The 9,859-nt window shown below is 48.4% G+C and overlaps 1 long non-coding RNA gene across 1 annotated transcript; it reads left to right on the top strand.

The window, feature by feature from the left end:
- The first annotated feature begins 232 nt into the window (after window positions 1-232).
- On the top strand, window positions 233-9,558 carry LOC137210718 (uncharacterized). Its single transcript, XR_010936674.1, has 3 exons — window positions 233-275; window positions 2,612-2,793; window positions 8,818-9,558. It is a non-coding gene; the product is annotated as an uncharacterized lncRNA (long non-coding RNA).
- Window positions 9,559-9,859: the final 301 nt, after the last annotated feature.

Raw genomic sequence — 9,859 nt, 5'->3', positions numbered from 1 at the left:
GGTGGATCACCTGCTTGGCTGACCTTTCATCTCCAGGCGTCTGGAGGTAGAACTGATATCATGTGGTCAAAGCCTCCAGTATAAATCACATTGTTAGACTATCCAGTGTGGTCCAAGACCCCAGGTAAACTCTTACCTGGCAGGACATTCTAAGAATTTAGCAATACCTTGCAGGAGCTGAGGACAAAGGCCAGACCTGTCTTTGGGGAAGGTTAATTCTTTACTACACAAGCTCCACTCTGGAAACTGCCTTGGAGCGGCCAGCTTGGAAGTGGGTGAGTGTCGCGGTGGGGTGGGAATCAGCTAACACACACAGTTGTAGCTACTGAAACCGTTTAGATCTGGGGTCCCCGACTCCTGGTCCGCGGATCGGTACCGGTCTGGGGCCTGTTAGGAACCGGGCCGCACAGCAGGAGGTGAGCAGCTGGTGAGTGAGCGATGCCTCATTTGCCGTTCCCCACCGCCTCCTGACCCAGCCCTCATCTCCCCCACGCCTCGACCAGGTCCGTGGAAAAAGTCTTCCATGAAACCAGTCCCTGGTGCCAGAAAGGTTGAGGACCGCTGGTTTAGAGCAATTTTTGTTTTTTTTTTTGTACCCAGCAAAGACAGTGTAAAGGTCATTGTTTCCGGAGGCAACTGAATAATACCAATGATTAAAAACATAGCTCAGCCTTGTCTCTACACCTAACACTTTCCAAAGTGTATTTCCAAATGTTGGAAGTGTTAATTCTCAAAACATGTGGAAGGAAGGGGTTCTGTTAAACCTCAGAAGTGAGGGCCCCAGTGGTGGGGCAGAATATGGACTGCCCCACGCCCCCTCTCGGGCTGGTCAGACAGAGTGAGTCCTGTGGCCGAGATCAGCAGGTATTTTGCAGAATCAGGTTACCTGGTCATGCCGGGGCGGTGCTAGGAGCTTAGCCAGCTTTGGAGATGGCCTGTTCTGGAGTTCACCGGGCGCGATTACGCGAGGTAATTGACTGCGCATGTGACCAGCTTACATGTGGGAAAGCACAAGTTTGCCGGAGCCTGGAGTCTTCTAGGCCCAACACGTTTTGACTCATCTAAAGTGAACCCAGAGTCGTGACCTCATCCTCCAGTTTGGGGTAAATTACATGCAGTCAATCTCTATGTTAACATTGAACAGCCACACTTTCAGGACCCTATTGCTGGTGTCTTCCTGGGTAAGGTCATTTCTATGGGCCTGTGAGGGCTGAGGCTCCGCCATCTCTGCAGGAGCCTGTGTTCCCTGAAGGGGAGAAGTGCACTGGCCCTGCAGGTGGGCACAGAAGGCTTTCTGGGGTGTGGCTAGGATCCAGAGAGCTTTGTGTTTCCCTGAAGAGCACATCTGTGCTCACAAGTGTACTTGTATATAATTTCTGCAGTAGCTGTGACTATTTTATGGAGGTCTGTGTGGTTTTTTTAAAGCTGCCTTTAAAAAGGATCCTTTCAGGGCTTCCCTGGTGGCGCAGTGGTTGAGAGTCCGCCTGCCGATGCAGGGGACACAGGTTTGTGCCCCGGTCCGGGAAGATCCCACATGCCACGGAGCGGCTGGGCCCATGAGCCATGGCCGCTAAGCCTGTGTGTCCGGAGCCTGTGCTCCACAACAGGAGAGGCCACAACAGTGAGAGGCCCGCGTACTGAAAAAAAAGAAAAAAAAAAAAGGATCCTTTCAAATGACCATTCTCCCCTTCTCCTCACCAGTGCTGCTGTCCATAATTATTTGGAGGAAGCTCTTTCAGATAATCATCTACACGCCTTTTGGCCCTCATTGCCCAACTGGACTGCAGCTCCATGGGGCAAGGCCTGCTCTGTCCTGTGTATCTCAGCACCAACAGCAGTACCTGGCATAGAGCGGGCACTTGGCAGATGTTTGTTGAATGAATAATAAGAATGAATCCTATGAGATCACTCACTGTATTCATTTCCTGTGGCTCCTATAACAAATTACCAGAAACTAGGTGACTTAAAACAACAGAAATTTGTTCTCTTACAGTTTCAGTGGCCATAAGTGCAAAGTCAGTATCACTGGGCCAAAATCAAGGGGTCAGCAGGGCTAACACCCTGTGGTGGCTCTAGGGGAGAATCTGTTCCTTGTTTCTTCTGGCCTCTGGTGGCTGCAGCATTCCTTGGCTCGTGGCCGCATCACTCCAATATCTGCCCCTGTGGTCGCCTTCTCCTCTTCTGTGTGTGTCAGATCTCCATCTGCCTCCCTCTTTTAAGGATACACGTGGTTGGATTTGGGGCCCACCAGGAAATCCAGGATAATCTCTCCCCATCACAAGACCCTTAATTACACCTGCAAAATTCCCCTTCCTCCCTTTTTCTCTGTATAAGGTAGCATTCACAAGTTCTAGGTTTAGGAAGTGGAAATCTTTTGGGGGGCCATTGTTCAGCCTACCATACTCACAAAGGGGATATAAACCAACAGAAGGCTGGGCAGTCCCTCACTGAGCAGTCTGGCAGGGGGACACACATATTCCTGAACGCTGCTAATTCAGGGAAAGTGTCTCAGAGGACTCTGGCTCATGGGGGAGCCCTCATGCCCATATTTGGGGCCTATGTTACTATGAACACGTGAGAACAAGGTATAACCATCTCCTTTCACCCTCAGAGTCTGTGCTCTCAGCAGACCCACGCTCGCCCTCCCCAGAGCACGTTCCTGCCCTGAGTCTCCTGTGGCAGCTGCAGATGTCAGGAAAGGCAGCCCTTCCCAGGACCCAACCTCAGGAGGGCCCTGGTCCTAGGGCTCCCTGGCGTGTCTCTATGGGGAACCATCCTTTCCTCATCATGTAGGTAAGTTGTCCTTCCCCTTGACAGCAACCACATCTCTGCAGCCTGGTAGGTGGGGCGGGGCGGGGGGGGGGGGGGGGGGGGAAGCAGCAGATAAGGGAGCAGTGATAATTTGGAAAGGTCAGATGCCAGATAAAGAGAGGTCAGATAAGGAGGAATCCGCCCCAGGCTGACAGGCTAAAGCCTACAGCAAGTTTTGCTTTTTGTGATCCCTGGGACCTGCGGATTCTGCTGCTACTCTCTGTCCCCAAACAAATGATGAAAAAGAAAGACTAAGAAAATAGACAGGACTTGTCTGGATTTAGCAGGTTTATCCATGCTCACTTGCTCTCCACATCACCCTCCTACAGAATGCCCTGCCCCAATGGTTCCAAATAGCTTTCCAACCTATTGTTTAGGGAGTAATTGAGGTCTTTTATTCTCTATTCTCTAGATTTTCTCTAAATTTTCACTAATCTTATTGTTGCTCTGGCTGGGACTCCCAGAGTGAGTCTGCAGGAAAAGGTGAGACTAAAGCAGAGTGTAACTCCAGGATCTCTCCGTCCAGGTCCGTCCTAACACTCAGCCAGGGAGGAGCGAGGTTGAGGGGAGGGGTGGGCGCACATGCACATCTTCCTTCCAGCAGGGTGGGCTGTCCTACTCTCAGATGGGCTGCCTTCTCTGGGAGTGCTGCCTCTGATGCAATGTCTCCATTCCTTTTTTTGTATTTCCCTTCAATCTGACTCATCCCCTGTGGGCAATAAGAGCCACTGTGGGTTCCCTGGCGGAGTTCTTCTTTTTTAGAGGAATTTGTTTTATTTATTTATTTGCATAATATAGGGTTTTTTAATCGAGGTATAATTGACATGTAACATTATATTAGTTTCAGGTGTACAACATAATGATTTAATATTTGTGTGTATTGTGAATGAACACCACAATAATTTGAGTTAACATCCATCACCAAACATAGCTACAGATTTTTGTTTTCTTGAGATGAGAACATGTAAGATCTTCTCTTTTAACAACGTTCAAATATACAATACAGTATTATTAACTATAGTCGCTGTGCTGTACGTTACGTCCCCAGGACTTATTTTATAACTGGAAATTTGTACTCATAATAGAGTTCTTACTGTTAAAATGTTGACTTTTATTCATCAAGAGTAAAAGAAATTTCATTGGCTAGATTTGTTTTGATGAGTCAGGGGAGGGCCTCAATTTAGAACAATTGTCTTCCAAAGATTTGGTAGGGGGTAATTTTTTGTTTCTTTTCTTTGGGTTTTTAGTTTGTTTTTTTTTTCCAGATGAAGCTACAAGTACATTTGTGTCTTTGTCTAAACAGGTAATGCCAACTTCATTTTCAAACAGTGTGCTTGGGCTCCATTCATCACTGTGTTAGGGTTTTTTACATTTTTTAATTAATTTTTTTGGAGTATAGTTGCTTTACAATGTTGTGTTAGTTTCTGCTGTACAGCAAAGTGAATCAGCTATACGTATACATATATCCCCTCTTTTTTGGATTTCCTTCCCATTTAGGTCACCACAGAGCACTGAGTAGAGTTCCCTGTTGCCTGGCAGAGTTCTGAGTGGAGAATCAGGTGGCCTCAGGTGCCCTTCTGCCCTGGCTCGCTGAATTTTCACAGATAGTACAGCATCTCTGGGCCTCTGTCTGCTGTGGGACAGTGTGAAACAGGTTTATCAACAAGGATCTTTCCAGTGGTGCTACTCTGAGCCTCTATGGTGTTAGAATTGGCTCAAGGACCGAGTTTGGATCTCGAAGTTTAGGTTTATTCCGTATTTGCAGCCCTCTTTAAAAAGCAGGTGGCACATGGCTCTGCATCTGTCTGAACTTGTGTTCATTGTGTTTTATTTGTTCCATGACCTGCAAAGGACTGGCTTAGGCCTTGCATTTCAGAGAGGGGGGACCAGGCTCCCTGGGCACACTCAAGTGTGAGGGGCTGGCAGCGGAGCTGAGGAAGGGGGTGAGGTTGGAAGGCTGCCTGCAACCTCCCCTCGGCACCACCCTCCCTGGGTGGATCTCACATCATTTTGCTGGGGAGAAGAGTCTGAAGGGATATGCCAGGAGGTGGCTGTTATAACAAAATGCCACAGAGTGGGTGGCTTAAGCATCAGAAATGCATTTCTCACAGTTCTGGAGTCCGAGATCAGGTTGCCAGCAGGGTCAGTTTCTGGTAAGTGTTCTTTTCCTGATGTAAACAAAAAGAACAGTGTTGTTCATTATCCTGTTATACAAAGGGTTAAATCACAACCCACTGCAGTCACCCAGGACAGTGTGCCCTGGGCATTCAGGAGGGAAAAACTGCAGGAGACACTCTGTGTTTTGGATAAACAGGCCCCTACCCAGTTAAGGTGCATTTCTGAGGAAGAATTTCAACGACCCCAGATTCTTGTGTCTTCCATGCTAGAAAAGCACATTAACTTCAGATATCTGTTCTTTGTGATTAGCGGTCATCTTTTACCAAGATGTATGCTTGACTAATTGTTTTTCCTAGCCCCCAAATTCATTTATATACTGGCTCCTCACCTACCTCTTCAGAGTAGTTCCTCAGAGCTAGCTGACAGCCTGATTCCTGGACTATAGTCCTCAGTAAGATGCCTGAAAATAACTTAACTCACAACTCTGTTGTTTTTTTCTTTCAGTTGACACTGGTTTGCAGACTGTTTCCTTCTTACTGTGTCTTCACATGGTGGAGAGAGAGATCCTCTCTCGTGTCTTTTTCTATAAGGGCACTAATCCCATTCATGAGCGCTTCACCCTCATGACCTCATTTAAACCTAACCACCTCTCAAAGGCCCCGCCTGCAAAGGCCATCACATTGGGGATGAGGTATCCACATATGAATTTTGAGGGGGACACAAGCAGCACTGTTCTCAAGGGGCAAGGTGGCAGCATCTCTCCTGCTGCCCACAGGGCCAGGTGTCTGCTGGCAAGTCTGGGCATGGACAGGAGGGTGCGTACAAAGGGGGCTTCCGCCTGCAATGTCTTCCCTGGGAATAAGCTTGCCTGTGCAGAGTGGCTCACATTTACACGTGACGCCTTTGTCAGATCCGCTATCTCTCCATTCTCCCCAAATCCCCCTGAGCTCCTCCTGGGTGCCACATCCTGCAGTAGTAAGAGAAGGAGGTGAGTCGGTCCTGGAGCCTGCCCTCTAGGGACTCTTCCTGGTAGGGAAGACCCTCTGGTGAGCCCTGTGTTGGGGGGTCCAGCAAGAGAAGCTGTAGAAGGTTTAGATTTGACCTCTTGATTTTTTTTTTTTTTTCGGTACGCGGGCCTCTCACTGTTGTGGCCTCTCCCGTTGTGGAGCTCAGGCTCCGGACGCTCAGGCTCAGCGGCCATGGCTCACGGGCCCAGCTGCTCCGCGGCATGTGGGATCCTCCCGGACCGGGGCACGAACCTGTGTCCCCTGCATCGGCAGGCGGACTCTCAACCACTGCGCCACCAGGGAAGCCCAACCTCTTGATATTTTTGATATGCCATGTTCTTTACCACCCAAGGCCTCGCCACAGGCTGATCCCTCTGCCCAAATTCCCTTCTCCCATTCACCTGGTGAGCTCCTACTTATCTTTCAGGTGCCCTGAAAAGTCTTCCCTGAGGCCCTCCCCATCATTATTCCAATTCCTCTTGACATCTCTTAGCTTTGTTTCCTTTTCCTCTCCCTCCCACAGGAGAGAGACTGTGTCTGTCATGTTCCTTGTCATACCCCAGTGCCTGGCACATAGTAAGCAGGCAGTACATGCTTAATGGATCATCGAAGGAAAATGTTACACAGAGGAGGCACTGATTAACTTTATCAGGAGCGGATCAGGGAAGGCTTTCTGGAGGAGGTGATGACTAAAGGAAGAAGAAAAGTTTACTGGGTGTTCTAGGCAGTCGGAACAGAAGGTGCAAAGGCCCAGAGTGGTGACATCATATGGAAGGTTGGTGTTGTCAAGATGCAGATGAAAGAGCTGCAGGGTCAGGGTCTGCCCATGGAAGACCCAGCATGTGTGTTCAGAGCTGGGGGATGGGAATTAGAAGGGGCACAATGCCACTGCCCTGGAGGCTGTATTAGGTGGATTGACGGCCCCCAGGCTTGAGCAAGGAGGCCAGTTAGGAGGTTATTGTGATGCACCAGGAAAGAAACATAGGCCTGAACCCAGGCAGCAGCTGTGAGGATGGGGAGGGGAGATGAATTTGAGGTTTCAAGCTGGAACCCCAGGGCTTGATGACTAATCCAGTGCGGTAGAAGGAGCAGTGGAGAGTGGAAGTTCATGCCACTAACCTGAACCACAGACCCAAGAAGAACAACAACTTTGAGGAAGTTGAGGTGGGAAGGTTTAGATCAGTTCTGATTCAGACACAGCGAGTTTGAAGATCCTTTGGGACCTCATGTAGCAAACGGTTTTATATTTGAGTCCAGAGCTTGAGAGAATTCAGAGCAGGAGGTGTAGATTTGGACTCCTGGTCACATATGTGGAAATTAAAACCATAGGGATGAATGAGACTGCTGGGGAGAGGGTGTGGAGTAGGGCCAGAGGTCTGGGCATAAAACCCTTGGGGAAGTAAAAACTCAAGTTGCCTTCAGAGGAAGAGTACCCAGGAGAGGACACCAAGAAAGGTCTGTCCGTCTATCCTCCTTGACATAAGTATGTGGTCCTTCCTGTTCCAAAGAGTGGATCTTGACAGTGGAAGCCAGTGGTGGTAACCTCATTCCCCTTGTCAGTGATTGGTATAGGAATGGACCTGTGACCCATCCTGACCAATGAAACGTGAGAGGAAGAGTTCTAAAGGGCTTCTGGGAAAGGTTTCCTATTCTTAAGATGGGAGCAAGGATGAGATGGTTCTATTTTACCTCTGGACTTTGTCCAGTCTGCATGGGATACCAGAAACAGTTGCAGCTATCTGTGATCATAAGGAAACCCAGCCTAGGGAGCAAGTCCACATGCCAAAGCTGACAGAGAGGAGAAATGGAAAGAACTGGAATCTTTGATGACATTGGTGATCCACTATCGCAGCCATCCCTGCAATCCACTCTTCCATCGAGCCTTTTCCTATGTGACATAATGACTTTTATTTTTGTTTTGGCCAGTTTAGATTAGGTTTTCTGTTACTTTCTACTAGAGTAACCAAGGGAGGAAAATATTTCAGCAGAACTCCTCAGAAATTCATTATGAAAAAAGTCTAATACCGTTAATTGGATTTGGCAGTATGGTGGTCAAAGGGCAAATTCAGTGGACAGATGGGCTAGAAGGCTGACCAAAGAGACTAAAATGTGAGTGGGAGGTGTGGAAGTAAAGACTGTAAGTGTAGACTGAAACAAACACCTGGTCAGAAGACCTGGATTTTAGTAAGTCAAGGATAGGCTATGATGTGATAACAAACGAACGCCAAGCCTCAGTGGCCCAACACACACAAGCTCTGTATTTTGTTTTTGTTTTTTCACTTGTATGAAGTCCTCTGTGGATCAGACAGCTCTCTTCCAGCAGTGTCCTGGGGACCTGGGTTGTTTCAATATTGTGGTTATGCCGTCTCAACGTGAGAACTCTGTGGTGAGCATGGCAGGTGAAGGGAGAGCTGAGGGGACGTTCAGGGTGCTTCCTCTGCCTTATCCCACTAGTGACACCTGTAACTCTTGCTCCCAGTCCATTGGACAGAAGTGGTCACGTGGCCCTGTCTAGCTACAGGGGAAATTGTGGAGCACCCATGGATATGTGGTGAGCATCAACTGTGTCTGCTGGATCTTAACTTTCTGAACTTTACTTTTTCCTCAGTAAAATAGAAGATCACCCAACTCACACAGGGTTGTGAAAATCAAAGAAGATATGGAGGACCTCTTTTTTCTGTTGTCTTCCATGATTCTGTTTTGTCTCGGTTTTTCCATGCCTGTATAATCTGGGTGTTAAAAATAAATCCCACCTACTGAACACCTGTGGATAATGGTAATAGCTAGGATTTATTGAGTGCTTACTGTGAGTCAGGCACAATTCCAGGCACTGTCCATACATCAACATAGTACTGAACATACTGTTTTCTCCGTTTTGCAGGGAACTCATGCCTAGCATGGTGTCTGGCACCAGAAGACTTTCGATAGATGTTTGGATAAATTCAGCAACTTGGTCAAATCACAGATCTAGCAAGGGGCAAAGTGACCAATGGCCCCCCCCAAATACATCTAGGTCTTAATCCCTGCAACCTGTGAATGTCACTTTCCTTATATGGCAAAAAGGGCTTTGTCATAATCCAGATGTGTTAAGTTAAATTTAATCCAGATGTGGTTAAGGATCTCAAGATAGGAAGAGTAGCCACGATTATCCAGGTGGGCTCCAAATGCAATCACATGTATCCTTTTAAGGGGAAGGCAGAGGGAAATTTGACACACAGAAAAGAGAAGGCGATGTGACCAGAAGGTGGAGATTGGAGTGATGCGGTCACAAGCCAGTGAATGCCACCGGAAGCTGGAAGAGGCGAGATGATGGATTCTTTCCTTCCTTCGAGGCTCTGGACAGAGTGCCACCTTCTCAATTCCTTGATTCCAGCCCAGGGACACAGATTTCAGAACTTTGGTTTCCAGAACCACAAGAGAATAAATTTCTATTGTTTGAAACGACCCAGTTTACGGCAATTCGATACGGCAGCCACAGGAAATTGATACACCAGGTTTGGGCGATGGCCCAGGAACACCTTAGAGTCTGCAGTCCTCTGGCCTCTGCCACCTAGAAGGTCAAGAAGGGGTTCCTACGGGCCCCTGTGCCTGCAGCAGAGACAGAGGAGGAGGCGGAGATGCACTGGGGTTGGTCTGAAAGAAGAGTTTTAAAAAACAGTCTATAGACTCCCAGGAATCAGAAGTTGAAAGCCATCCATCCAGAAACGCTTATTATGCACGTGCTGTGTGGCAGACCTGCTGGGACTACAGATTTAAGAAGACTTGGAATTGGGTGTGGGTGGATTCATGCTGTTGAGGATGAGGCGAGGGGGTCCCGGGACTGGGCTGCGGGCTGGAGCTGCGGGGGCGGAGGAAGCCCGAGGCCTGTCCTGCTGGCCCTGCTAAGGGGGCAGGTGCCTGGCCAGGAAGGGCCTGGAATCTCC

This window comes from Pseudorca crassidens, chromosome 17 (genome assembly GCF_039906515.1).
Source record: "Pseudorca crassidens isolate mPseCra1 chromosome 17, mPseCra1.hap1, whole genome shotgun sequence".
Classification (NCBI taxonomy): Eukaryota; Metazoa; Chordata; class Mammalia; order Artiodactyla; family Delphinidae; genus Pseudorca; species Pseudorca crassidens.
Note: the sequence above shows the minus strand (reverse complement) of the source record. Positions and strands in the feature narration are given on the sequence as shown.